Source organism: Haemaphysalis longicornis, unplaced genomic scaffold (assembly GCF_048455015.1).
Source record: "Haemaphysalis longicornis isolate Haplotype H1 unplaced genomic scaffold, Haemaphysalis longicornis Haplotype H1 scaffold_5, whole genome shotgun sequence".
NCBI classification, from domain to species: Eukaryota; Metazoa; Arthropoda; class Arachnida; order Ixodida; family Ixodidae; genus Haemaphysalis; species Haemaphysalis longicornis.
In genome coordinates, this window is record NW_027526385.1 from 83,248,322 (window position 1) to 83,256,626 (window position 8,305).

Below are 8,305 nucleotides of genomic sequence, written 5' to 3' on the forward strand. Positions count from 1 at the left end.
CCGGTTATAGATGAAAAAACATCCGGTGCGTTGAGTTTACACTGACCAACTGGAATAAACGACATTGTCTTGCGTGACTATATGTGATGACCAAACCCAATGTTTCACGAACCCACTAAAACAACCGTAACAACAACTAGCCAAATAGAAATCTGGTCAACAACAAGGGAAGCACGGACAGTGGTCTTGAGAATGAGTGTGGCGCCATCGCTGAGGAAGAATGGTAACTGAGGCAAAAACGCGTTTGGATGTCCGGTTCAGCACTAGGCACCGTAATAACTGCAGTTTCTAGTACCTGCTTTGAATTCGTCGTCGCTGACGTCACGACACACAGGACGTAGCGAGATAAAAATCTTTTGAACGTAATTATTTACTTTTTTTAGTAGATAACGTATCGCTGGCAGCCAGCAATGGCTGTAGCCATTATAAAACACCGAATCTTTTGCACAAAGGAAACTTGTGTTTTGTCTTCAGAGCCAAAAAGCACGTAAACGTCCCACAGCCCGAGGTGAGCTGAAAGCTTCCTTCGGTGTCCAAAGATTCGCCTTGGTGTCTTACGCAAACAGTAAGATGCCTACGACGAACAGCCGAAGAACAGCCGACCTTTTTCCGCTGGAAAAAATGCAGAGTATTCCCAAGTTTCAACTAACCAATTGAGAATATGCTCAATGGCCAATTACAAATTCGTTTTCGGTCTTGCGCTATTGGGAGTACACCCGGCTGCTTTAGTCCATCCCTCTTCAAAGAATGGAATGACACAGAACTTTGACTGTTCTTTAAAAGAGTATTTTTACGCAGATGTATAATTTCTCTGATCAAAATACTTCCCGTGATAAAATTTTCAGGACTGTGTCTTATTCACTTTCCAAGGATGAAAAGCAATGTGTCACCAAGCTACTTTTTTAGCAAATAAAAAGCGGTATTTAAAGACGCCTAGTTACATGTCCGAACGGAAAGATCACTTATATAAAATTAGAGAATCTACCTGTCAATGAATGTCCTTAAATAATCTTTCTTTCAAAACTCTATTAGCGACAGGAATGCACTAAAAATACCAGTAATCTCTGATACTAATTTCCTAACAGCCATTGAAGCAGCATTTTGAGTTGCTGAAATAGTCCATATATTTAACGTTGGCTTTGTACTTCTCGTGGTTGTTGATTTTTGATATGTATAATTATTGCTTTCATTGTATAATCTTGTGTTTTGTACTGTTTGTTACAATGCTGAACTGCAAGTGTTTAAATTTCTCATGTATAATGTTATGCATGATTTTATATCGGTTACAATTTTGCTGTTTGTATTATATTTTATACTGCAGCCCTCCTGCTACAATGCCCAATGGGCGATGTAGGTACTTGAAATAAATAAATAAATAAATAAATAAATAAATAAATAAATAAATAAATAAATAAATAAATAAATAAATAAATAAATAAATAAGCTGTTTTGTGGCAATCAATTATTCAACGTCTTTTCGGCTTTTCCCCTACGATTTTTCCCTCATCTTTTGATTTAATTAAATAGTCAGTAATGAATCAGCCCATCGGTGAATCTATCTACCCACGAAACCATCCATCCACCCATCAATCGATCAATCTATCCGTCCGTCCGTCCGTCTGTCCATGCATCCATCCACCATCCATCAATCCGTCCATCCATCCATCCATCCATCCATCCATCCATCCATCCATCCATCCATCCATCCATCCATCCATCCATTGATCGATCCGTCCACCCACCCATTTATCTATCTATCTATCTATCTATCTATCTATCTATCTATCTATCTATCTATCTATCTATCTATCTATCTATCTATCTATCTATCTATCTATCTATCTATCTATCTATCTATCTATCTATCTATCTATCTATCTATCTATCTATCTATCTATCTATCTATCTATCTATCTATCTATCTATCTATCTATCTATCTATCTATCTATCTATCTATCTATCTATCTATCTATCTATCTATCTATCTATCTATCTATCTATCTATCTATCTATCTATCTATCTATCTATCTATCTATCTATCTATCTATCTATCTATCTATCTATCTATCTATCTATCTATCTATCTATCTATCTATCTATCTATCTATCTATCTATCTATCTATCTATCTATCTATCTATCTATCTATCTATCTATCTATCTATCTATCTATCTATCTATCTATCTATCTATCTATCTATCTATCTATCTATCTATCTATCTATCTATCTATCTATCTATCTAATCTATCTGTCTATCTTCTTCGGTGGTTACTGGTGGGATGTCTATCTCCTCTAAACTAGGGTCTCCTTTGGCATTATCCTGTATGTCCCGGCTACTGTACAGATCCACATAGAACTCCTCGGCCACTGTGACTATTTTATCCCTATTTGTGATGACATTGCCTTGCTTATCCTTAAGTGCATACATCTGATTTTTCCCCACGCCAAGACGTCTCTTCACTGCTTTCAGGCTACCTCCGTTCTTTACAGCGTATTCGATTCTCTCCATATTATACTTCCGCAAGGAAGGCTTTGAAAGAAATGAAAGGGGGCAAAGCACGTGGTGAGGATCAGATAACAGCAGATCTCTTGAAGGATGGCGAAGAAATTGTATTTGAAAAACTGGCAAACCTGTATACGCTATGCCTAATGACCGCAATGGTACCGGAATCTTGGAAGAACGTGAACATCATCCTAATCCATAAGAAAGGCGACATGAAGGACTAGAAAAATTACAGGCCGATCAGCTTACTGTCAGTCGTCAACAAGGTATTTACCAAGGTAATCGTTAACCGAATCTCTAAAATCTTAGATTTCAGTCAACCTAAAGAACAAGCAGGGTTCGGTAAACGTTATTCATCAATGGACCATATTCACTCGATCAATCAGGCGATAGAGAAGTGCGCTGAGTATACTGAACCCTTATATATAGAATTCATAGATTATCAGAAAGCATTTGACTCGTTCCAAACCCTAGCAGTCATTCAGGCATTACGGAACCAGGGGGTAGATGAGCATTATGTAAGAATACTAGAGGATATCTACAATGGGTCTACAGCTACCATCACCCTCCATAGGGATAGCAGTAAAATACGTATAAGGAAGGGTGTCAGACAAGGAAACACAATCTCTCCAATTTTATTCACAGCATGCTGACAAGAAGTATTAAGAACGTTGGATTGCGAAGAGGCGGGAGTAAGTGTTAATGGAGAATACCTCAGTAACCTCAGATTTGCTGATGATGTTGCCTTGCTAAGTAACTCGGGGGACGAATTGCAAATCATGCTTTCCGCGCTGGGCCAACAGAGTAGAACCGTGGGCGTGAAAACTAGTATGCAGAAAACTAAAGTAATGACCAATAACCTCGGGATAGCACAGCAGTTGGAGATAGGTGGCGAGGCAGTGGAAGTGGTAAGCGAATATTTCTACTTAGGCCAAGTTGTGACCCCATATCCCAACCATGAGGCAGAGATAATCAGAAGGATCAGAATGGGGTGGGGTGCATATGGCAGACATTCTCAGATAATGAATAGCAGCCTACCATTGTCGCTGAAGAAGAAAGTGTATGACAGCTGCATCTTACCGGTACTCACCTACGGGGCAGAAACTTGGAGGCTCACTAAAAGGGTTCAACTTAAATTGAGAACGACTCAGCGGGCAATGGAGCGGAAAATGATCGGTGTAACATCAAGGGACAAGAAGAGAGCGGAGTGGGTCAGTGCAAACTGGTGTTAAAGACATATTAGAAGAAATTAGGAAGAAGAAATGGACATGGGCCGGGCATGTAATGCGAAGGCAACATAACCGCTGGTCATTAAGGGTAACAGAGTGGTTCCCAAGAGAAGGCAAGCGTTGCAGGGGGTGGCAGAAAGTTAGATGGGCAGATGAGATCAAGAAGTTTGCGAGGATAAATTGGTAACAGTTGGCACAGGACCGAGGTAGTTGGAGAATATTGGGAGAGGCCTTTGCCCTGCAGTGGGCGTAGATAGGCTGGTGATGATGATGATGATGATGGTATCTATTCATCTATCTATATATCTATCTATCTATCTATCTATCTATCTATCTATCTATCTATCTATCTATCTATCTATCTATCTATCTATCTATCTATCTATCTATCTATCTATCTATCTATCTATCTATCTATCTATCTATCTATCTATCTATCTATCTATCTATCTATCTATCTATCTATCTATCTATCTATCTATCTATCTATCTATCTATCTATCTATCTATCTATCTATCTATCTTCTTCGGTGGTTACTGGTGGGATGTCTATCTCCTCTGAACTAGGGTCTCCTTTGGCATTATCCTGTATGTCCCGGCTACTGTACAGATCCACATAGAACTCCTCGGCCACTGTGACTATTTTATCCCTATTTGTGATGACATTGCCTTGCTTATCCTTAAGTGCATACATCTGATTTTTCCCCACGCCAAGACGTCTCTTCACTGCTTTCAGGCTACCTCCGTGTTTTACAGCGTATTCGATTCTCTCCATATTATACTTCCGCAAGGAAGGCTTTGAAAGAAATGAAAGGGGGCAAAGCACGTGGTGAGGATCAGATAACAGCAGACCTCTTGAAGGATGGCGAAGAAATTGTACTTGAAAAACTGGCAAACCTGTATACGCTATGCCTAATGACCGCAATGGTACCGGAATCTTGGAAGAACGTGAACATCATCCTAATCCATAAGAAAGGCGACATGAAGGACTAGAAAAATTACAGGCCGATCAGCTTACTGTCAGTCGTCAACAAGGTATTTACCAAGGTAATCGCTAACCGAATCTCTAAAATCTTAGATTTCAGTCAACCTAAAGAACAAGCAGGGTTCGGTAAACGTTATTCATCAATGACCATATTCACTCGATCAATCAGGTGATAGAGAAGTGCGCTGAGTATACTGAACCCTTATATATAGAATTCATAGATTATCAGAAAGCATTTGACTCGGTCGAAACCCTAGCAGTCATTCAGGCATTACGGAACCAGGGGGTAGATGAGCATTATGTAAGAATACTAGAGGATATCTACAATGGGTCTACAGCTACCATCACCCTCCATAGGGATAGCAGTAAAATACGTATAAGGAAGGGTGTCAGACAAGGAAACACAATCTCTCCAATTTTATTCACTGCATGCTGACAAGAAGTATTCAGAACGTTGGATTGCGAACAGGCGGGAGTAAGTGTTAATGGAGAATACCTCAGCAACCTCAGATTTGCTGATGATGTTGCCTTGCTAAGTAACTCGGGGGGCGAATTGCAAATCATGCTTTCCGCGCTGGGCCAACAAAGTAGAACCGTGGGCGTGAAAACTAGTATGCAGAAAACTAAAGTAATGACCAATAACCTCGGGATAGCACAGCAGTTGGAGATAGGTGGCGAGGCAGTGGAAGTGGTAAGCGAATATTTCTACTTAGGCCAAGTTGTGACCCCATATCCCAAACATGAGGCAGAGATAATCAGAAGGTTCAGAATGGGGTAGGGTGCATATGGCAGACATTCTCAGATAATGAATAGCAGCCTACCATTGTCGCTGAAGAAGAAAGAGTATGACAGCTGCATCTTACCGGTACTCACCTACGGGGCAGAAACTTGGAGGCTCACTAAAAGGGTTCAACTTAAATTGAGAACGACTCAGCGGGCAATGGAGCGGAAAATGATCGGTGTAACATCAAAGGACAAGAAGAGAGCGGAGTGGGTCAGTGCAAACTGGTGTTAAAGACATATTAGAAGAGATTAGGAAGAAGAAATGGACATGGGCAGGGCATGTAATGCGAAGGCAACATAACCGCTGGTCAACAAGGGTAACAGAGTGGTTCCCAAGAGAAGGCAAGCGTTGCAGGGGGTGGCAGAAAGTTAGATGGGCAGATGAGATCAAGAAGTTTGCGAGGATAAATTGGTAACAGTTGGCACAGGACCGAGGTAATTGGAGAATAATGGGAGAGGCTTTTGCCCTGCAGTGGGCGTAAATAGGCTGGTGATGATGATGATGGTATCTATCCATCTATCTATATATCTATCGATCATCTATCTATCTATCTATCTATCTATCTATCTATCTATCTATCTATCTATCTATCTATCTATCTATCTATCTATCTATCTATCTATCTATCTATCTATCTATCTATCTATCTATCTATCTATCTATCTATCTATCTATCTATCTTCCTGTCTGTCTGTCTGTATATCTATCTATCTATCTATCTATCTATCTATCTATCTATCTATCTATCTATCTATCTATCTATCTATCTATCTATCTATCTATCTATCTATCTATCTATCTATCTATCTATCTATCTATCTATCTATCTATCTATCTATCTATCTATCTATCTATCTATCTATCTATCTATCTATCTATCTATCTATCTATCTATCTATCTATCTATCTTCCTATCTATCTATCTATCTATCTATCTATCTATCTATCTATCTATCTATCTATCTATCTATCTATCTATCTATCTCTCTATCTATCTATCTATCTATCTATCTATCTATCTATCTATCTATCTATCTGTGTATCCATCTATCCATCCATCCATCCATCCATCCATCCATCCATCCATCCATCCACCCACCCACCCACCCACCCACCCATCCACCCATCCATCCATCCATCCATCCGTCCATCCATCCATCCGTCCGTCCGTCCGCCCGCCCGCCCGCCCGCCCGCCCGCCCGCCCGCCCCGGCCGCCCGCCCGCCCGTCCGTCCGTCCGTCCGTCCGTCCGTCCGTCCGTCCGTCCGTCCGTCCGTCCATCCATCCATCCATCCATCCATCCTTCCATCCTTCCATCCATCCATCCATCCATCCATCCATCCATGCATCCATCCATCCATCCATCCATCTATCTATCTATCTATCTATCTATCTATCTATCTATCTATCTATCTATCTATCTATCTATCTATCTATCTATCTATCTATCTATCTATCTATCTATCTATCTATCTATCTATCTATCTATCTATCTATCTGTCTATCTTCTTCGGTCGTTACTGGTGGGATGTCTATCTCCTCTGAACTACGGTCTCGTTTGGCATTATCCTGTATGTCCCGGCTACTGTACAGATCCCTATAGAACTCCTCGGCCACTGTGACTATTTTATCTCTATTTGTGATGACATTGCCTTGCTTATCCTTAAGTGCATACATCTGATTTTTCCCCACGCCAAGACGTCTCTTCACTGCTTTCAGGCTACCTCCCTTCTTTACAGCGTATTCGATTCTCTCCATATTATACTTCCGCAAGGAAGGCTTTGAAAGAAATGAAAGGGGGCAAAGCACGTGGTGAGGATCAGATAACAGCAGACCTCTTGAAGGATGGCGAAGAAATTGTACTTGAAAAACTGGCACACCTGTATACGCTATGCCTAATGACCGCAATGGTACCGGAATCTTGGAAGAACGTGAACATCATCCTAATCTATAAGAAAGGCGACATGAAGGACTTGAAAAATTACAGGCCGAGCAGCTTACTGTCAGTCGTCAACAAGGTATTTACGAAGGTAATTGCTAACCGAATCTCTAAAGTCTTACATTTCAGTCAACCTAAAGAACAAGCAAAGTTCCGTATACGTTATTCATCAATGGACCATATTCACACGATCAATCAGGGGATAGAGAAGTGCGCGGAGTATACTGAACCCCTGTATATAGCCTTCATCGATTATCAGAAAGCATTTGACTCGGTCGAAACCCTAGCAGTCGTTCAGGCATTACGGTACCAGGAGGTAGATGAGCATTCTGTAAGAATACTAGAGGATATCTACAATGGGTCTACAGCTACCATCACCCTCCATAGGGATAGCAGTAAAATACGAATAAGGAAGGGTGTCAGACAAGGAGACACAATCTCAAATTTTATTCACAGCATGCTTACAAGAAGTATTCAGAACGTTGGATTGGGAACAGGTGGGAGTAAGTGTTAATGGAGAATACCTCAGTAACCTCAGATTTGCTTATGATGTTGCCTTGCTAAGTAACTCGGGGGACGAATTGCAAATCATGCTTTCCGCACTGGGCAAACAGAGTAGAACCGTGGGCCTGAAAACTAGTATGCAGAAAAATAAAGTAATGATCAATAACCTCGGGATAGCACAACAGTTGGAGATAGGTGGCGAGGCAGTGGAAGTGGTAAGCGAATATTTCTACTTAGGCCAAGTTGTGACCCCATATCCCAACCATGAGGCAGAGATAATCAGAAGGATCAGAATGGGGTGGGGTGCATATGGCAGACATTCTCAGATAATGAATAGCAGCCTACCATTGTCGCTGAAG